The following is a 22,475-nucleotide window of genomic DNA, read 5'->3' as shown; positions in this document are numbered from 1 at the left end:
TCAAGGCCAGGTTGGACACAGGGGCTTGGAGCAACCTGCTCTATTGTGAGGTTTCCCTGCCCATGGCAGGGGGTTGGAACTGGATGATCTTAAGGTCCTTTCCAACCCAAACCATTCTATGATTCTATGATTTATAAACATGGCCTCTCAAGGAAGTTGTAGCACCATATTCGAGGATGCACTGAACCATGTTGCTAGGGCACAAAGGAGCAGCAAGTCATCCCTGCTGGCAAATAAAGTATTCAAAGAATGCCATTACACATTATGGCACTATAAATCATGTGTTCCCATGCTTAGTCATTCTCAGCATTCTTCTCCAAACCTTTTCCAATTCTGGGAAGATCCTCTGAAATGAACACCAGTGATGGATGGAGTATTTCCATTGCAGCTGCAACAGTGTATTATTTCCCCACCCATTTACTATGGGTCACATTTCTTCTCTTGGCTACAGCATCACATCAGGATGTTCAGATAACTAAACACCATATCCTTCCATTATTTCCTACAGATGCTACTACTCAGGATAAAGTTGCCCACCCCATTAACATTGTCAAGAGTCCTTTTCATCAGAGGAGCTGTACAGTCTGCCTGTGCACTGTATATTAAATCAGGCACTGCCACAACAATTACTTTGCAATATGCCTTGTTTAAATAACTTTAAAGAAAGAAAGTCAGTTAAAGAGCATGAAAAAGGAAACAGGCCTACTTAAAAACCCAACTCATTTTCAAGTGCAGGCTGGCAGGCTGGTATTTGGAAATCAGAATCTCATTTACTGAAGTGAAGAGGTTTTGGCGTTTCACAGTCTAAAAGAACATGGAACAGGAGGCATCCTGTGACCGCATGTTTAGTAAGAGCAAATTGCTCTGCAGCTTAGGTCAGAGATCTTTTCCAGTGTAGTATTTTGCTTAGCAAAACAGGTTGTCAAAACAAGTACAGGTACTTCCTACAGGTGGGACAGAGCTGGTCCCTTCTGCACACTGTCAGGGCACACTGACCTCACCTGGTATATACAAAGATCCTTCTGATGCAGAGAACAGTCGAACTGTTCTCCCACTGCAATGAAATGATTTCACCAGACACAGGGGTAGACAGATGAAATTACTTCAGCAAAAAAAACCCTCTTTTCTACGTGAAAGGATTATTTCTCCCTTCCCCCAAATGATGCCTGGAGTGTGCTACATTTGCATTTGTATAAAAGCCAAACTGATGTGGTCTTCAGCACCACAGCTGCAGAGTTTAATTAAGCTATCACTGGGCATACATACACTGTAAATGAGACTATGACAGCAAGAACTGGATAGTTAAGAGAATACACCCCATCTAGCACAAGGAAATGAAGAAGTAAAGCTTTAAACTGATTCTGTAAACTCTTCACCACCTGAAAATAATTCAAACTATAATATCTGTATTTTTGTGTTGTGGTTGTATTTCTCCTGAGACAGCAAAACCAGCTGTAATACGAAGTTGAGCTTCACATCATGCTTGATTGGACAGACAAAACCATTACAGTAGCATGGTTATGACCTATTTTTCTAACAAGGAAAAACCCACTGACAGTCATCTCTCCAGCTTCCTGAGAAAGAAATGCAGCTTGGAATGCATTCCAATGCAAACACAGAATGGAATCAGGGAGGCCAGAACTGGACCCAGCACTCCAGGTGTGACCCCACTGGTATTGAGTAGAGAGGAAGGATCAACCTCCCTCGATATGCTGGCAATGCTCCTCCTAACCCAGCCCAGGATACCACTAGCCTTGTTACAGCAGGAATGCTGGGGAGAGACTCTTCATCAGGGACTGTAGTGATAGGACAAGGGGTGATGGGTTCAGACTGAAACAGGGGAAGTTCAGGTTAGATCTAAGGCAGAAGCTCTTTACTGTAAGGGTGGTGAGGCACTGGCACAGGGTGCCCAGAGAAACTGTGGCTGCCCCGTCCCTGGCAGTGTTCAAGTCCAGGTTGGACACAGGGGCTTGGAGCAACCTGCTCTAGTAGAAGATGTCCCTGCCCATGGTAGGGGGTTGGAACTGGATGATCTTAAGGTCCTTTCCAACCCAAACTATTCTATGATATATGTATTATTCAGAGACTAAAAAGCACAAACAGGTATCCAGTATCACAAGTTCCCTATTGACAAGCCTGTTTGATGGACTTAACTGTTCATATTATATCCTGGCTTCAAAGCTGATGGAGACTAGAACACCAGGGACCATTCACAATCAAGCAGACTTCATTCTACACCTAAAAATATCCTGCACTACCTCAAGTTCAAGTACCAATTTTAATTATCGTTGAGCATCTCTAAAAGCTTGAAGAAGATACAACAACAATGTGTACGTGTAGTGCACTTTAATTCTGACAAAAGGATTCCTTTTGTATTGCAGCAAAATTGATGAATTCATCCTTTGGCTAAAGAAAATGTTGATTCTGAAATTTCATTTTTGTTACTTATAAAGCTCCACTACATCCACAGCATTCCTAAACCACAGATACTGACTTGAACATAGCATAAATGTGTGAATCCTAAAGCTTTCCAAGAGATAAGTTACAGTATTTGCTTACCCTGGTGTCCAGGTTTTGAACATAAACTAAACAGGTACAGGAGTGCATTAACTGCAGCACCCAACATGAATCATTGGGCAAGCAGCCACGCCATGGAAAGCACTTTGCCAAGTGGTGATGGCACAAGTCACAAGTCTGCCAACTTACTTAAAATAGTACTCTTACTTTGATAGTTCATTTTTCTATAAACCAAAGTTCACAATCAATGCCAGCACTTCCAACCATGACAAAGTTTTACTATCTTACACCTCACAGGATCGTAGAGTAGTTTGGCTGGAAGGAACCTTCAAAGCTCATTTAGTCCAATGCCCTGCAATGAGCAGGGACATTTTCAACTAGGTCAGGTTGCCCAGAACCACATTCAGCCTGGCCTGGAATGTCTAGATGTCATGTATATATGCATTATATGACTTGTTCACAGTAACTGAGCAGGAGTGAACTCAGAAATCTCAGTTTCCCCATATATCAGTCTAAGGCTCAATCCAAATTTGCTTAAACTTCTAAAACTATCTATCTATACACAAGTGTCTGCATGTAAGTAGTAAGGAATTAACTTTTCCTTATAGACGCTCTCCTTGCTCAGTTACTCTTCTTCAAGCAGCTATTTCCCAATAAAAGCAGAAAACATATGTTGTGGCAGGAATTACATGCAAAATTTTTCCATTCAATCCAGTTGACTGGATGAAACCTTCAATCAAGCAATATGGTAAGGTTGCAGTCACTATGTCTGTAAGGTAAAAGCCAGATAAAATCGTTTAAGTACTCACAGTTTCAGGCAGCTACCGCTATGTCATTCTGTTGTATGTAACTTCGTTCTGTATCCATTCCAACAGGCATGCACCATTGCATCTGACATGCCTCACCAGCATCTCGTGGGAGAGTCAGGATGCTCCCACATCCCACAAGGATTTTCACCTCCTTGTCCCAACTCGCATAACATGTTCCTGTTGTTATTGCAACAGTTCACCTGCATAAACAACCTTATTTACAAGACAGGACTAATCCTGTTACTAAAGACTTTGGAAACCTGACATTTCAAAACATTTCTTTAAGCCAACTTTTGCCACCATTGTAAGAGCACTAATGGACTGACACAAAACAAGGAGTTGTAGTACAACTGATTCAAACACACTAGTTTTGTGCAGAGTGCATATGTAAATTATCTACTAAAATACTTCATGCCTTCTGTTGAAGCAGTAAAGTCAGAAACTCAGTTCTTCATATCCTTAATGCTTTTCTTTACCAGCCTTGCTCCTTACAAAATGAATTGTTCAGGTGCTCCAAAATGCAATGAAGCAGTCTTTGCAAAGATTTGTGATGAGTCCTGTAACTCATCCCTTCGGAGCTCCACAGTGCCTCAACTAAGTCTACTTAAATCTATCCAGTATTATAATCTATGTATAGTTTAACTACTATAGCTTTAGCATATAACCTATTAGTTTGATGCTCTGCAGACTATTTTAGCATGCAACGCATCCAGAGGAGCAACAAAATTGCATCTACACACGAAACCATTTGGGGGTGGGGAGAGGGGACAAAGACTAATTTAATCATAAACTACTTGATAAATCAGCAACCAGATGATCAATCTTCTCTAATTGCACAGCTAAGTCAATATCCACAGTGGAAGAATCCAAAGAGAGACATGAATCCATTCACTGTCTATTCATCTACAAGCTCAAACAAAAGAATGAAAAGCCAAGGTGGTCACAACTCTACAAACTTTCCCTCCAGGCACAAAAAGGTACTTTTTTTGTCCAATAGTGTGAATATGAACAAAAGAAAGGGACAAACCAAATCAACCCAAATGTTCAGTTTGTTTCTTCACAAGTCTTCTCTAGAAGCCTAAGCTGCAGAAAATTGTTTGATGTCATGCTGTGATGCTGGCACACGGTGCCATCAGACAACAGCGCAATGTGGCAGGGAACGTGTTCAAAGAAAGCAAATACTGAACCAGGTCTAAGCTTTCTGCATTGAACAGATACAGATAAATCTCAGTTTCTTGCTAGAGAGATCACAAGCAAAAAGTATTTCAGTTTCACCAGTATTTGATAACGTGAAGTGCATGCACAAATTACAAATGCAACTGTTGCCCTTGATTAAGTGCTTCCTTTGTTTTCTATCTGGTCACAAAGACCACCAAATTGCTTGAAGACCAAAGCACCAAATCACAACCAGATCTCTCCCTTCCCACAGTTGTAACAGAATTGCACAAATGCTTCAGAGAAGGTGACAGAAATAGCACTTTTATTTGGTATCATTTGTGAATTTTTGACTTACGGAAGTATTTCAAGGTCTCTTCTATTTGCTCAGTTGTTAAGTCAATGTTCACATCAGGGGAAATGAGAGGTGTATGAAGCCAGTCGTCGTGGTCATAACCATAGATTGTATCTGCTCTTAGCTTATAATGAGGCAGCTGCTCTTCCAGTAGACTGATGATCTCAACTTCAGGAAGATTGGTACTATTGCACACATCTGGTAAGAGAAAGAGGACAATCTCTGTTAGTTACTTTCAAGTGAGTACTATACAAGCTAGCAAAGATGTCAGTTTGATTGATATCAGATTTTTCTGCATGTAAAGAACAGCTAGATATTAATCACTTTAGAAGATATGACTAGCAGAATTTATCCCCAAATAACATATTTACTAGCAGAAAACACAAGGGCATGCTCTTAGGGATAAAAAAAAAACCAGAGTAAAATACAACCTCTGGAAGCAAGGATTCATTTATTGAAGAACAAAGTGGGAGTGGGTTGAAATAGAGAACAAGTGAGCATTGACCAAGACAAGGGCATGGAGAAAGGACTAGGGCACATACAAGTTTATCTTTTTGATGTTCTACTTGACAGATTCTTTTCAGCTTCCAAGCATTACATATTTCCTTAACTAGGTCTTTGACCACAGCTGAGCTTTTGAGCTTTTGCTTTGCTGCTGGCACGGTTCCCTCAAGAAATCCAGGATTGCAAGAGAACAGTGCCACAGTTCACACCTACGATGCACTGGTGAAGTTGGCTGCAAGAATTGTAAGGCACCTTTTGATGCTGCCTCGACCTGCGCACTGTGCTGTCAGTCCTTCGGGGTCACATGTGTACTGAGTTTACACCCAGGTTTAAAAATGGATTCCCACAGTCATCATGGCACAATTAAAGATTTAAATGTAGGACAAGAAGCAGCTGCTTAATTTTAACTGAAAATTCCAATGCAGGGAAAAAAACCCAAATCCACCCCTTTTTTTTAACATGAAGATGGTTAAACATGGGAACAAGGGCACAGAGAGAGCAGGAAATCTGCCATCTCTAGAAGGATTGACAACTCCACTAAACAAGGCCATAAGCACTCACTTTAGAAGATCTGCTTTGAGCAGAAATCCAAACAGATGAGCTCCAGAGGTACCTTCCAACCTGTATTATTCTACAATGAAGATTTTTGTGTGTGAATACCCAAACCAGGCATGAGAATCTAAATACATACATTAATTATAATAACAAATTAACTACAACGTCTTGCTAAATAATTATTAAGAGACAGAGCAACCCGTGGTATGTTTTCCATAAATAGTGCATCAGTCCGCTCATTTCCGTGGTAGGACAATAAGAAAAGAACACCAAAAGTGTCCCCTCATTCCACCTATCCACAAACAGGAAATAGCTGTCTAAGCCTCCTTTGGAACAGCACTAAGGAAGGCTGCTCACATGCTGTGCAATGCAGCTCCATCTTCAACCAGTCCCATAACTGGACCCCAGCCAGCACCCAGGAGAGCCATTTCAACCCAAGCCCCCTGGTCCTGCCCTCCGCAGTGCTGTAGGATAGGTCTGTCCGCTGATGATAGTGACTCATTGTCTGGGCTTCCTGGATTGACTGCAAACCCATTCAGTTCCTGGCATCTGCCTCATGACGTGCTCAGGAATAAAGGGCCTAGGCTCTGGCAACAAGGATCCTGCCCTTCCCATCCTGTGGTCACACTCGGCTGTTGGCAGGGCTGTAATGGAGCGCTGCTCATGTGCTCCCTCACAAAAGACACTCATTTTCATAAGAGAGAAACTCATTATTGCAGGACTGATGCAGCCCTGCAATTCCACTGCAAGCTGGTGGAACTTAACCTCTGTCAGGGGACAGAAAGGAGGGCAAAATGGGGAAGTAACATATTTCTATAGACCATCCTTTACCTGACGTTTTTATCTTTCTAATCCAGAAACCACACTGTCATGAACACCATCCTGAGCACTAGACATCCAGAATGTTACTATTCTATCAGACAACAGGGCAGAGGCTACAAAGATGAACTCATACTGTTAATCTCCTGCCTATATCCTTTGAAGATGCTGTTGATGAAAACCAAAATCCACTTCGGGAAGCTGCATTATACTTTATGGTTCAAGGAGTCTGCCATTACTCATCAGCAGATATTCTCTACTTTCACCCAGGCTGCTCTGCTAACTGCTGTACATAGTCTGGAGAAGAGCAGACTGAGAGGGGATCCCATCAATGCAGATCAGTATCTCAAAGGTGGGTACCAGGAGGATGGTGCCAGACTCTTCCCAGTGGCGCCCAGCGACAGGATGAGGAGCAGTGGCCATAAACTAACACTCAAGTCTCACCTCAGCATGAGGAAGAACTTCTTTACACTGAGGGTGTCAGAGCACTGAACAGGCTGCACGGGGGGGGTGTGGAGTCTCCGTATCTGGAGACATCCCAAACCTGCCTGGACATGTTCCTGTGTGACCTGCTCTGGGTGGCCCTGCCTTGGCAGGAGGGTTGGACTGGGTGATCTACAGAGGGCCCTTTCAAGCCCAATCATTCTGTGACATGAAAGTGTCCCCTGAACCTCACTGCAGAAGTGGACATGCAAAAGTTGGTAGGATTAGGTACCCAGATGCACAGCAAGGCTATTTTTATGGAGCTTCATGCACTGTGAAAGTCAGCCTGCACACATCACTTGAAGAAGTCCTTGCAGCCCTCTCAGAGGACTAACTTGCACAGAGAATCAGGACCTGTTTCCTACATTTCGAAAGCTGAGAGCTAACCTGTAAAGACAAACCTTTCCTCCTCCCTGCCTACCTCTTTAACTGCTTACAGCATCCACCCTAGTTCAGAAAAGCCAGCTCATCATCTAACAGCCAGCGTGACATCAACTAAACACTCAAAGACATTTGTGTGTACAAGCATAGACAGAAAGGGGTTTTATCTATCTTTGGATTACCCAACTGCTTTCACTGTCAAGAATATTGGGTGGGAGGTTTTGTTGGGGCTGTTTTGTGGTTGGGGTTTCTCTGGCTGAAATGTTAGTTCTCCTCTTGTGAAAAGTCTACAGAGTCTGGCTGAGGTGGTCTTCTTGGGAGCAAGGAAATAAAACTGTCTGGAAAATTCAAACCTTTGGAGTCTTTCTGCTTTTAATTAGTATTTTAAACAAAATGGAATGACTTTATGGATGAAAAGAGAGCATTTCAGGCAAATAATTCTATAAGGAGAAGTAATCTGGATCATAAAAAAGTAGCAAAAAAATGGAATGCAAGTGAGGTTACCAACAAAATTTGAAGAGGACAAAAACCCCACACATGCACACACACAAAAGAAACCCCTACAGTTTACTGTGGAAAAGAAATCCACTCAAACATGAAGGACAGCCAGTAAAGAAATAAGATTTATTGTGGAATACAAGTCAACCTAGCCAATTCTTCTACCATATAACAAATCCTGAGTTTCTAAGCAATTCAAAAGGCCTAAACAACTGGAAAAGATATTAATGAGTAACTGGAAAGGCAACTTCTCATGATGCTATTGTCATTAACTATTATTGCAATTTAAACCCCTGTATACAGCAGGAAATGGAAGCAGGCTCTGATGTAATTGCCTATTGAGAAAAACAGGCCTCTGTAATTACACTTCTGTATGACTAAACGTCAGTTCACCCTTTAAATCACAGCAATGTTCTCAGTGTTACAATTACATTGCCTTCCCCTTCACTTTTCTGAGATGCAGGCACTTGTTATGAAAAAGGTACTCGGACTAAAGCCATCCCACATCCTGAAACACCAGTTATACTGTACAGAAGACCCTGACTGGGCTTCCAAACACTTTTTATTTCTAATAAAAATAAATAATAAATATAAATAATAAATAAATAAAAAATAAAAATAAATAAATAGATAATTCTATACATTCCAAACACTATTTCTGATTAAAATTGTAAAGGTACTCAACTAAGTCAATTAAATTCTCTACTAAGAATTCCTAGGACCTGTGTTCTATGATTAAGTTAACTGATGTCCAACAGACAAAACTATTGCACTTCCTCTTGTCCTTCATGAGGTGATACCTCCATTTTATTAACCATAAAAGTTTAAGACAATCACTCATCATTAACAAAAATAACACAACAGAATACAATTGACCCATGTCCTTGTAAGGTGCTCCATTACAGATTTTGGGGTTTGTAGTCTAAGCAGTTTTAAACTCGCCGTTTTCTGGGCATCCTTGGACACAGAAACTTCTACAAGCAAACTACAACAAACTTAAACAGCAAAATGAATGATGAACTCATGATTCTTCCTGAAGTGTGGGTCATTCCAGGTCCTGCTTTTGAAAGGAAGGAGAAGAAAGATTTGCTAAAGCTCTTGCAAATTGCAGAGCTCTGCACTACACAGAAATGATGGCATATAAACTAAGAAAATCTGTTCATTCCTTTATGCATTATTTTTTGCAAGTAACATGGGCCACTGCTTTGCTCTCCCCTTAGCTTAAATGCGGCACATGCCAAGAGCCTCCCATCTCACCTATTTTGGGGCAAAATAGGTCTTCATGCCCTGCTCCTCAGGAAATAAGGAAGTTGCTCTGCAGGAGCGTTTGACATTATTCCTCCTCAGCTATCTATGTTTTGTTAATGAGATTAAACCAAGTTCTTTGAAAGATTTCTGTGCTGATGATTTTGTTGCTTCAGTTTCTCATCCTTTCTTTAACACAGAAGATGCAAACCTGGGCAGAACACTCCAGCTGAGCTGTCTTTGCATTGTTGATTCTCCTGGATCACTTATTAGCTTGTCCATATCTTTTGATACATTGGCATTTGACTGCTGTGTTTGCCTGTCTCTGAACACCTTAAACCACTCTACCACCTCCCTCTCAACTTAAGACAGCCACTAAAGTCGCACTGGTTGTTTCAGCTTGCTTGCATTCCCTAGGAGCAATTTTTATTCCACTTGCTGCTCTGGATACCCTTGAATATTTCATCAGTTCCCCTTTCCTCTAGCCAACATCTCTGTCCATACAAAATGCACTAAACACAGTAAGTTGACTTCTCAGTGTAGCGACTGAAGTGAAGGTGGCTATTTTGCTCTACTTTTATTTTGGGGGCAGGGAGGAAGAGGCATAATTTTAGGACAACCACATGAGGCCAAGAGAACACTTGGGTATTTTCACATGTACGCTTACAGCCCTCCTCTGCTGCCAAGTGAGCAAGCAGCTCATCAAACAGAAAGTGGAGTGAGAAGTCTAAAACAATAGGAGCTGACCCTGTGGAAGGTTTATAGCACTTCAAGGACTGCTACTGCCCTTGTGTGTACATAACATCACACAGATCGCAAGGTGCTGAGTAGGGTGTTATCACCCACTGCCATTCTCATCCTGCACTCACACAGCCATGCAATACATTAGGTCACTTCCCATACAGTGTTAAATATATATTTAAGTGTCAGTGTTGTTTGGATGGGTGGAACATGACAAAGCAGTTCAACCTCAGCTGAACTCACTTCAGCTCAAGCTAAGTTCAACAGGAACCACAGGCAGACAGATCTGAAGATCTCATTCCAAACAACACTGTCACCTAGAGCAGCTTACCTCCCAAACTCCACTCCCTACCAGGCTTTGGGGTTTCATCCTTTTAGGGCTATGACTAAATAGCCATATCTTACTGTAGAAACGAAACCTAGCTTGACAGATGGAGAAGCAGCACTTCCTCAATTTCCCCATCAACTTCACATAAAACATAGTGATAAATTCAAAGAAAAGAGCCTAAAACAAAGAGAAGGAACAAGGGGGAGCATGGGACACATGACACACATGGAAGGACACGGACATGACAACATGACCAAGGAAACCTGACCAAGGAAACCAAACCATACACAAAACAGGAAAAGCAAACATTACAGATCTCCAAGCCTGGTATCTGCAGGAGTTCTTAGGAACACAGTACAACAGAACTTATCAGTACAGACACTGCACAGAAAATAAAATAGTTTTGGCCTGTCTGAATTCTAGCCCAAATCATCCTCAATCTTTATGGGTTTATTGGTTTGTTTTTAAGCAGAGCTCCCTTTTCAAGGTGAAAAACACTTCAGGCTTCTATGGGACCTATGGGCAGTAGATACTGCCACCTCGTGTAAGAAGTGCCTTATTACCCCAACCCCTAAGCCACAGATGGCATTTTGTCAGCCAGTCTCTCTGCAGCTCACTGCTGTAAAAGGAGCAAATCAGCTTCCCATGAACCCAACCCTACCCTGAACCATGGGGAGACAGAGCGTCCAGCAGCACAACGACAGTCTAGGTGTGACCATGGGGAAGCGTTGGGCTGCTTGGCAACGTTCAAACACAAGCTTTGGGCATCAGGTTGTATCATGTCCCCTCCCTGACCATCTTCCAGGAGACACCACTGCTGATGCTCACAAAGGGGCAGTCCAAACATCCCCTCCTTCCTGAACAACAAACCGAACCAACAAAGCCTCAGCAGTCACTCTAGGGCAGCTCCTTTCATTTCCCAAAGCAGAATTAAAACATCTTAACTTACCATAACCCTTTGAGGAAAAGGAAATGGGTAAGAGCACAGTGACTAAAACACATGAGAGAAACAAGGAAACTCTCTGGAGAAAGCAGGAAGAATGAAGCAGCCAACTACTTTGCTTCATGGAGCCACCTATTCCTCTCCCTGGTTTTCAAGTCCTGTCCCATTTCCCACACACATACTGAACTTCCCCGTGACGCTTTGCTGTCTAAGGTTTAAACCAGAGAAACCTCAAAAACAAATGTTTGAAAATGGCCAAAAAAAACCTGTAAATGACTTTAAGAAAAGCTCACAGTACCTGAAAAGGGTCAATTCCAGTGCTGGCTCCCTAATAGTTACATAAAGCAAGGTTCTCTGCATAACACAGTTACAGTTGGAGGCTAAAGTCCAGCCACATGTAACGCAAGAAATTAAAGTTCATCAAGTCAAGGCTATTCCACACTAAATATCAGTGAACCTGGAGCGCTGATTTTGCTTTGTGTGATGCATGTATGCACAGGGAACACAGTCTGAAAGTCTGCATCCCTTCTCAGAAAGCAGTATCGGTAAGTACGTGTCAGATTCTGTATCCCTGTATGTAAAATGGCATAAAAGTCTATAGTACATGTACTGTCACATGAAAGAGCATTCATTCCCTTTTCTACTATTTGCATAGGAAGTGTCCTGTTTAAAATTCTCAGTGTGTTCAGGATCTCCTCCATTTTTTAAAATGATAAGAAATATGCAATTCCATAATGTGAGAAATCATCCCATTCCATTGGGCTGAGAAAGTTCTGGAAACTCCTCCCAGGAAAAGTCACCTAATCGAGTTCAACAACCAGCCAAGAGGCCGTGACTCCATTAGGATTCTCCTTTCTCAGCAGACCCCAAGCCTAAAGCCTAATCGTATTCCAGGGATGGAAGCAAGAGAAATGGTCATACCCCTAAATGCTTTTACAGTAGATCACAGAATCATAGAATAGTTTGGGTTGGAAAGGACCTTTAGATCATCCAGTTCCAACCCCCTGCCATGGGCAGGGACACCTCGCTCTAAACCATATCACCCAAGGCTCTGTCCAACCTGGCCTTGAACACCGCCAGGGATGGAGCATTCACAGCTTCCTTGGGCAACCCATTCCAGTGCCTCACCACCCTCACAGGAAAGAATTTCCTCCTTATATCCAATCTAAGCTTCCCCTGTTTAAGTTTTAACCCATTACCCCTTGTCCTATCACTAGTCCCTAATGAAGAGTCCATCCCCAGCATCCCTATAGGCCCCCTTCAGATACTGGGAGGCTGCTCTGAGGTCTCCACGCAGCCTTCTCTTCTCCAGGCTCAACAGCCCAAACTGGAATGGAATCACAGAATCAGCTGGGTTGGAAAAGCCCGTTAAGCTCATCCAGTCCAACTGTTCCCCAGCACTGCCAAGTCTACCACTAACCGATGGCACTGAGGGCCTCCTCTAGGTTTGACCTCCATAGGCCCACACAGAACAAGCATTAAGTACTAACTGGAGCCCAGAACTACAAGTATTTCTCAAACAGTAACTCAGCACACATACCTGTAATAGGCAAAACCCCACAGCTCACCACATTCCTATCTGATTTCAGTTCTAGGGTGCTCAGAACGTGACTAATTATACTGAAGTATTACAAATACTCCTGCTACTTAGCACTGCATACGCACAGAACATGTGTTTTTAATGTGTGATGTGTGATTAGCTTCTAGGGCAAAGAAAATCACTTCTGACAAAGAAAATCCCCAGTCCTCCCAACTCACTGACTTGCCCAAAGGGAAAGATGTGCATTAGCACCCTCCACACCAGAAGTCTCACTGCTGGCTGTAAAGCTGAACTGCTGGAAGGAAAGCTCTTCAACAAGAAAGCTGTATCATACCTTTAAAACTCAGACTCCTCAAACAGCCACAGCAGCTTCTGCACGTGGATTGGCATGGCTTGATTTTGGAATTGCAAGTCCTGACACATCTTTAACTAAAGTAGGTTCAGCAGTGGTTCTTCTGCCTTCAAACATGGGAAATACTGCACAAATATCTTTAACTAAAGTAGGTTCAGCAGTGGTTCTTCTGCTTTCAAACATGGGAAATACTGCACAAACATCCAGTCTTCCATAGGAAAATGAAAGACCCCATGCCAACCTCAGGTATGTCCATTTTGGGCTGCCTTCAGCTGACCTGTAATTCAATCTTGCCACCGCACTTTCCCACTTGCACACATAAATCTCAACTGGACTTCCTACCTTCTGTAGTTGGGGCACCATGGAAAGGCAGGTAGTATTTATGGTGGCCAAGTGGGCACACTGAATCATGGAAAAGGAATTCTGGATGAGAAGTCCAGCCCATGGAGAAGAAAAAAGCACCCAAACAGGGATTCCCACTGTATTCTCTATGCAATACCAAGTGTCCCATCAGTTGTCTGCCATTTGATATATTGACTCATTCAAACATGCACTTCTAAGAGCAGGAATAGGACTAGGAAGGAAGAAGATTAAGAGTTTGCTTTTCTTCCCACTCCCATCTCCTTTCCCCTGAACAAATTCAGCTTCATCGCTGGGAAAGGAAAAGTCTCTTCTCCCCAGAAGTTTCAAAGGATTTGGGGAAGGGTGGGGAAGCTGCACAGAACATCATCACAGCTCTTGTGATTGCTACAAAGGAGAACTGGTGCAAAGGATCAGATCATTTAATACTATCCCAAAAGAACCCTGTTATGCAGGAAAAATCATTACATCGACCAGACTGAAGTGGAAATAAAACTGGTGTTCCTTCAGTTCTGCCACCCTCTCTTCCCAGATAGATTACATCATGAGGCTCAGCCTCCACCTGCACTTTTGGGTGCACAGAGCACCAGTATCTTCAGCACATTACCTTCCTTGGCAAGAAATTCTACTTAAATCTGGCAATCGAAAGTATATTGGGGAAGTAAGCTGGAAGAAAACCTGACTTAGCCATACAGAGCAAATAAAGATTGGATAATGCTGGGAATGTCAGAGCTAACAAAGATAAAACTGCTGGAAAGTGCAGTTCTATTGGAATGTCATTGTTTATTAGGTTAAGGTCTCCCGCTTTCATTTCAGCCTACACACACCTTCCTGTGGGATATAAAAGGCAACACAGATAAGAGGCACTCAACTAAAGGCTCCCTACTGTACACAATGCTATAAATTTAAATAAGCTTGGCTTCAATATGGAAATATGTCTCCCTATATGTAAATGCAGCAATACTCATGCTTTTATTTTTACATGTAACAGAAACTAAAAGGAAACTCCACCATGACTATTGTTTTAAGGCAAGAACAAAAGCTATTCATTTCTCAAAGGCATGCTGGCAACACACTGTTCAGCAGCAGTAAGAATAAACACATCCATTAACCATTAGGATCTTCCAGCTGCCAAGACAGACTGAGAATGTCTCAAAACCCCACTGATAAAACACTGACTATGGCAAACCCTGAAAAGCAATTGTCCTGCTTCTGGTTGTTGTTCAGCCCAGCTACAGAGTGTGCCAGCCTCTAAACAATGGCTGTCAATGCAGCTTTAGGATCAAAGCAAACCATATTCATTCTTAGGGAGCTTGTTCTTTACAGATGTTGACTTGAAATGCAAAATGTGTTGTTTCATGATGGACAAATACACGTACCTTGAGGAAGAAAAGTAACGCTGCACCAGCATGTTATGGAGGTAAAATTATGGAATAAAATTGTTTTCACACATTTAAATATAGCAATAATCAAATGCCACAAAACAAAAAAAAACCACCCTCAAAAATTCCACCAACCACTTGCCTTGAGGAGTTCTTTCTCCAAAGAACAAACCCAGACGTGATGAACACTCAGTGCTCATCATACGTAGCATACTAGGAAGAGGAGTGTAAGTAGGGATGCTGGGGAGGGACTCTTCATTAGGGACTGTAGTGATAGGACAAGGGGCAATGGGTTAAAACTTAAATAGGGGAAGTTTAGATTGGATATAAGGAGGAAATTCTTTCCTGTTAGGGTGTTGAGGCACTGGAATAGGTTGCCCAGGGAGGTTGTGAATGCTCCAACCCTGGCAGTGTTCAAGGGCAGGCTGGACAAAGCCTTGGGTGATATGGTTTAGAGCAAGGTGTCCCTGCCCATGGCAGGGGGTTGGAACTGGATGACCTTAAGGTCCTTTCCAACCCTAACTGTTCTATGATTCTATGATTCTAAGTAAGAGGGCTGAATAAGGAGCACATCAGTAGCAGCAGAATTCTGCTTGAGAGGGAAAGAAACAGACCAACCAACCAACCCCACCAAAACACAAAAAGAGAATCCTTGAAAGAAAAAAAACTGTGCCTGGGATACAGACTAAGAGAGAGCACAACAACCTGTTATGGGAGAGGAATCAGGAAAACCACTAAGTTACTGGCAAAGGGTAAGAGCTGGAAAACAACTGATGGGAAGCTGGGGGGGGGGAAGCTGTGTGATGTTGACTGAGAATTCACCAAAGCCCAGCCAAAAAATCCAAACAGAGGCAATGATGCAGCAGGCATAGAGAATAAGATCACTCTGTTAGAGTATGCTAGACAGAACTGAAGTCCATAGAATAGGTGCAGTCATGCTGAGGGAGCTATCTATCACACGTTAACAGGACAAGCATTTTTTGCATGCTTTAGAGAAAGAAAGAGTGCTCAGAGTTGAGCAATAGGCACTTCTAGAAGGGACAGGAAAGAGGAAGGAAAAGAGACCAAAACTAGAGCAAGCTTGCAGGATGAAACTGATGACAGCAGTATCAAAGTAAATGGACTGAAGTAAGAGCCCACATTCTCAAGGTTTTATTTAAAGGACTAAAAAAGGTGGGAGAAGAGCAGGGTGGGCTGTGAAAACGACGCAGGTTCTTCAGAGTTGTGAAGATGAAATCAGAAGGGAATGAAGAACTGTTATCCACCAAACCCTGTATAACCAAGACAAACACTAGCAGAAACCAGCAGGAGACTGGACTAAGTACCACTGCATACAACCAGTGAGAGCCATGAATTTCCATGGTAACACACTCAGCAGGTTTAGAAAGGTGACAAAGTCACAGGCAGGGTGCAGGACTAAATGGACACTAAAAGAATTAGGCAGGGACATACTCTCTATATCCCTAGTACAACAGTCCTGCTTGAGGGGGGTACTTACGTAGAGAAAAGCCACTGAGAGCGGCTGAGCTCTCAGGTGCTTGCCTTTTGAAACAAAGTGACTACAAAAAAGATGTTCAGAATTACACTGTTGAAGAATGGAAATACCCAGTGGAAGAGAACAGAAGCTCTGTTTCATATTCTCCTGTTTACCTTTCTATAAGGGCATATAGTGACAGGCAAAGGGGAATGGCTTTAACCTGCCAGAGGGGAGACTGAGCTGAGCTCTTAGGCAGAAGCTCTTCCCTGTGAGGGTGCTGAGGCGCTGGCACAGGGTGCCCAGAGAAGCTGTGGCTGCCCCATCCCTGGCAGTGTTCAAGGCCAGGTTGGACACAGGGGCTTGGAGCAAGCTGCTCCAGTGGAAGGGGTCCCTGCCCATGGCAGCGGGTTGGAACTGGATGCGCTTTAAGGTCCTTTCCAACACAAACCAGATTCAATCCCAGATTCTGGGATTCTGTGATTCTATATGAGAACATAATTAAAGTTTGAATAAGGATAGGCAAGATGAAAATCCAGAGGAAACTTTCTGCTCCCAAATGGCCTTGTTGCCAGGAGATTGTGTGAGATTTGAGATGTTATGACTACCCATCATTGCAGTCAGTGCTGTAAGGTAGAAGTTATGCTACTTAAAAGTTCAAACAATACCAACTCTTCTCAGAGATACCTCCCAGCTGAGAGCAAAATAGGAAAATGGAATCAACCAGGTTGGAAAAGCCCTTTAAGCTCACCCAGTCCAACCGTTCCCAGCACTCCAAGGCCACCACTAACCCATGGCACTGAGGCCTCGTCTCCACGCTGTGTGAACACTTGCAGGGACGGTGACTGCAGCCCTGCCCTGGGCAGCCTGTTCCAATGCCTGAGCACCCTCTGGGGAAGGAATTGTTCCTCAGCTCCATCTAAACCTGCCCTGGTGCAGCTTGAGGCCGTTTCCTCTTGTCCTGTCCCTTGTTCCTTGGGAGCAGAGACCGACCCCACCTCACTCCAACCTCCTGTCAGGCACTTGTAGGGAGCCATCAGGTCCCCCTGAGCCTTCTCTTCTCCAGACTAAAAAAATTGACTGGTGTTATTAACACCAGGACCCAGAACAGGTTATCACCACAAAGAATTTCCCAAGAATCCTAAGGAAATTGCCCAGAACAGCCAGAGAGCATAGCCCTACAGCCAGAGAGCACAGCCCTACAGCCAGAGAGCACAGCCCTACAGCCAGAGAGCACAGCCCTACATGCATTCCAAGAGTAATTAGGATAAGGAACAAACAAATCACACTAAACCAATGAAGAGGCTGGGCAATTTAAATCACAGCCCATTCACTTCCTGCTTTTTCAGAGAAGGATGAAGGAAGCCTGCATGGCATACTAAGCAGTTAGCTCTTGAACTACAAAGTGTATCATGCCAAAATCACTTCAAATAGCCAGTCTTCTGACATGAGAAAGAAGACTGGAACTTAATGAAGACAGCTAATGATACTGTTATGCATATTAAAGAGAAACAAAAAAGGAAAGGAGAAAAACCCCAAGCACTAAACCACTCTGGCAGCCAGACATCTGTCACAAGAGTAAAGCTATACTCCAGTGGTATCTCAGACTTCCATCCCACTGGACACTCCATTCCTAGGAGGACAGGATTTGTCTGACTGCAGCTGATGGCCAAGAAAGGCAATCAGATGAGGAGGCTTCTATAACTCACTAAACTAGGACTTGAGCAACTTAGCGATGCTCTGCTTTTTCATGTCAAGATTGCAGACTTCCTGCTTTACCAAAAGTGGGATAGGGGTGTTAGACAAGGAAGCCCCCAACTTCAGCTGCCACTTCCATCAACACCTGACTGGAATCATCCAGGTCTGCGCTGCAACCACACTCCTTGATTCTCTTCCTAGCAAAAGGAACACTAGATGGTGCCACATCCGTATTTGTGCCTTTATGCTCCAGGGAATGGTAGCAGCAAGAAGAAGAAAAGCTCAAAGGAAAAAACAACCAGGAGAGAAGATAGGTGCTGCACACATGTAGTACAAGAGTGCCACTTCCATGGCATACAGGGCTGCCCCACTGCCCACCAGCCTCGGGCCTCGAGTGTCCTTCTGCCCACGTACCTGTAGGAGCTCCACAAGTGATAGCATCTCAGGTGTAGTTCTACTACTAGGGTTCGGAAAATACATGATCCACTGGTAGCACTTTCCACGTAATAACTCTCAAAACATTCACAACATTTTAAATGAATCAGTTGTGCTATTCATTTGCCCTTGTATGCTCAATTTAGCAAAGATTCAGAGCTTCTTCTCATGCAACACTTGAGCTTAGCAATTGTGTTTCAAACCACTTTACCATCAGACTGACTGGGAAAGAAGTTTCCTTTTAGGTTGCTGTATCTGCACTCAGAGATAATACTGGCTTAAGGAAACTCTCCACTGTATTTTGTCACATAGGTGCACCCCTGCATTGCTCATTCCCTGGGTTATGCCAATGTAACTGCTTTTAGACCACACAGTGGAACAGATCTGAGGTGTGACCTAGCTTAGAAAGTTACCCTCATCTCCCCTTTGCCACCAAAGTGGAACAGGGATTCTATCCAGACCAGTTGCCTAAAATACCTCCAAGCTGCACTCCCACAGAAATCTGCCCAAGCACATTCTAAGGTGGTTTGGGGACAGGAAACGTTTAAGCCAACCCTATATCCACGAAAACATGCTTAGCACAATCAGAATGTACAATGCACCTTCAGCTACGTTACTGCTGCTCTTAGATTCCAGACAGGAAAGATCGTGCTGCTGACAGTGCCAAAGCGCCTCTCTACTGCCAGCAATGGCAGCGGGCCAGGGATGGAGGGGAGGGAGGGGGAAACAAGCATCAAGAATTGAAAATCCCTTGAGCATTGGTGGCCTTCTTAGAAAGCTCAATGGCAAAATGTGCCACATCAAATCCCAGAGTGGTTTGGGTTGGAAGAGACCTTAAAGCTCATCCAGTTTCAACCCCTACCATGGGCAGGGACACCTTCCACTAGAGCAGCTTGCTCCAAGTCCTGTCCAACTTGGCCTTGAACACTGCCAGGGATGGGGCAGCCACAGCTTCTCTGGACAAAGCACCTTCACAGGGAAGAACTTCTTCCTTTATATATACAACTTCCTGTTTCAGTTTGAACCCATCACCCCCTTGTGCTACCGCTGCAGTCCCTGATGAAGAGTCCCTTCATAAATCCTAGTTTGTTCTTAGGCTTCAGTCAACTCCCATTACCACTGGCTGGTTGTGTCAGAAAGCATCCCCACAAAACAGCACCGTTGCTCAGTTTCCTAGGTTTTTCTTCACTGTGTTTAAGCCTTTATTTGCAGGAATTTTTGCAGATGAGCTGTACAAGAGGCTCTAGCTGTTAGCCTTCAAAGAAACTAGATTATCCCCATTGCTGAATTCGAACATGCCTGCTCTAGGATGAGTCAAGTCTTGGCATCAGAAGAAGAATTATGGTATATGCAGACCTAGTATGAGCATTTATTTCCCACTAAACAGATAAAAAGTGTAAATTATGCTAACCTGTCAGTCAGACCTACAGAAGATCTTTGTGTTAAAGCCTCTAAAAATCCTTACCCCTCCAGAAGTATTTCTTTCTGTTGTTTCAAGGGTATAGGCTGCATGCCAGCATGTACCGCTGATAAAGTAGAGTTTATACAGATTAAGTATGAGACCAAATCCTAACTCCCATTCTATGCCCTTTGACACCAAAGCAAAAACTGCACAGCAAAGAAAGCACAGCAAAAGACCTGAAACTCATAAAAATCAATCTATAACAGGAAAAACAAAACCAAATCCCATAACTAACCAACCAAAACACCCAGCACTATTTCTACTGCAAGTCTTATCCAGTCTCCAGGTCACGAACAGTAGAAATCTGCTGCTGCAGAACAGCTGATCCATCAAAATGCATTATAGGCTCAATCAGTAAACCATACTTGGCTGACAACTGAAAAGAAGAACATGCAGAAGCTACGTCAGGCTTGAAAAAGTGTGAAGTCGGAAGACATGCACTGACCTCCATTTAAGAAAAGCTACTTTCAAGAATTCAGAAGGAAGAGCTTATCTTGCCTTTCAAGGGACCAGAATCAAGAAGGCATCTTGACTCATGAAAGAAGCTGGATGTCTGGCCTTCTATTCAGAAACAGGAAAACACGAAGTTACTGTTTTTCTATTAACAGAGGAGAGGAGATGGGGCAGAACACATAGAACAACTTGCAAGAAAGATCCTTCTCCAAGGGGCCTGGAAAACAGACTTATGCTGCCAGGAATGCATCTATGTAATATATAGAGTTTCTAGTCTCCCCACCAAGCGGTTGTGACAATCAAGAGAGTGACCTGTTTATAAACTAACCAGTTAAAGAGCTCTAAACCCCTGAATACAAGGGAGAAGGAGTAAGTTTCTGCACATAAAACAATTATTTTATGTAGAAGCATCCCTAACTGAAAGGGACTTCAGTGTTAATCCTGCTGCTTGTTGCCTCAAGGGAATCACAATGGACTTGCAGAGCATCTCTCTCCTTCTTTCTGTTTGCTTTTGCTTCAGGATCTCAACCTTTAGCAACCACACAGCAGCTGGGCTGAGCTAAGTTAAGGCGTACTACAAAAATATCTGTTGACTGTCACCATGAACTGGTTCTCTGACCTACAGACGATTCTAGAAATGACTGCAAGTAACTCAGGGTAAGTGGATCTGGCAGCCAGTTAGAATGGCCCCAGTCTTACCTCTGTTTTTCTCAGCTCTCTCATTTCTCCCCTCCTGAAAACTCAGTTGACTCCTCAAACATTCCCCAGAGATGTCAGATTGACAAGGTCACTTTAAGCTAAAAGAAACCTTACAGCTCAGGCAACAAACCATGCATTTGGGAAGGAATTTACCCATGACCAAACTGAGTTACAGTCATTATTCAAACACAAAAAAACTGGGTCAGCTGACCACACCACTAAGAACCTAATTCTATTTAAAATACCATTTAAAATATCATAAAACACATTCTATTTATGTGTATGAATCCATGATAAAAGAGCATTTGACTTTTCATCATTTAACCTTTCATACAAACATGCAGAAGAAGCTGTTCCTCATACATTAACTTTTATCATTCCAAAACTCATGTGAAAATATGGAATGGTTAAGTACAGTCAAAATATGATGTTAGACACCATTTCTCCCATCTCCTTCTCACACAAAGCAATTCTCACATCAAGATAAAAATCTAAATTATGGTGAATATTAGGACAACCATTCCATAATTTTAAGCTGTGTTATTTCCTTCCCGTCATCCCTGACTTTTAGTTGGTTTATTATCCAAATAAACTTCAAATGGCTCAGCTTCCCAAGCACATTAGTCCAGTAACCTTATTTCACAGTTGTCATTGGTCTAGCTTATTTACAAGAGCTTTAACCCTCACAGAGTGCTTCTGCTGAAAACCCAGGTGCTTGTGAAATCACTTCTTAAACAAGAAGAACACATGCAGACCAGCAGCAGCATGTCCATGAACCAGACACCTCACCAACAGCTTAAGAACAGGTAAGACCCAAGATAAAAGACTTGACTGCTTACCAGTAATGGTGCAGGCATCTCTGTACTCTCTGCAGTCTGGCTGATCATCTTCCACTGCTTCACTTACATAGTGCTCTTCATGAATGCCTGTGTTACAGGCTGGGACCGCATCATTCGACAGCTCCGAAGGAGGCACAGTGGCGGCCAAAGTGCAGTCGTGCAAAGCTGTGGCGTCCAGCTTGGCAGGTTTCAAAGGCTTGGACAAAGTGCCATCAGGGGGACCAGCACTGGAGACTGGGTCTGGCTGGCAGGAACAGAGCTCTTGTTCTTCACTACAGCTGGCTTCGAGAAGTCTGTGAAACACAAAAGAAACAAATGGTCAGTTCAAGTCATTCCAAAGAGCATAAATCAGAATGCCTCATTTTCTCCTCCTTAAACATTAGTTTAACCTAACAAATTCAGCAGATGCTAAATGCCAAACCCGCTTCACAGAGCACCTGCCTATCTT

General features: G+C 43.1%; 1 protein-coding gene across 4 annotated transcripts in view; it reads right to left on the bottom strand.

The window, feature by feature from the left end:
- The window catches only part of TRAK1 (trafficking kinesin protein 1), a 126,784-nt gene that overhangs the window by 61,270 nt on the left and 43,039 nt on the right, over positions 1-22,475 (bottom strand). For 3 of the 4 annotated variants that reach the window (XM_061373142.1, XM_061373146.1, XM_061373140.1), the window contains 2 exons: positions 22,028-22,320; positions 4,840-5,034 (listed from right to left, as the gene is read on the bottom strand). The gene's annotated coding sequence lies outside the window, so the exon portion shown is untranslated. Of the gene's footprint in view, positions 1-4,839; positions 5,035-11,631; positions 11,689-22,027; positions 22,321-22,475 lie in introns of those variants that run through there. The other variant, XM_061373144.1, reaches the window with a different exon arrangement.

The sequence above is a fragment of the Neopsephotus bourkii genome, unplaced genomic scaffold, assembly GCF_033783945.1.
Source record: "Neopsephotus bourkii isolate Nb327-2 ecotype Australia unplaced genomic scaffold, CSIRO-AGI_Nbou_v1 NB_1629, whole genome shotgun sequence".
Classification (NCBI taxonomy): domain Eukaryota; kingdom Metazoa; phylum Chordata; class Aves; order Psittaciformes; family Psittacidae; genus Neopsephotus; species Neopsephotus bourkii.
Note: the sequence above shows the minus strand (reverse complement) of the source record. Positions and strands in the feature narration are given on the sequence as shown.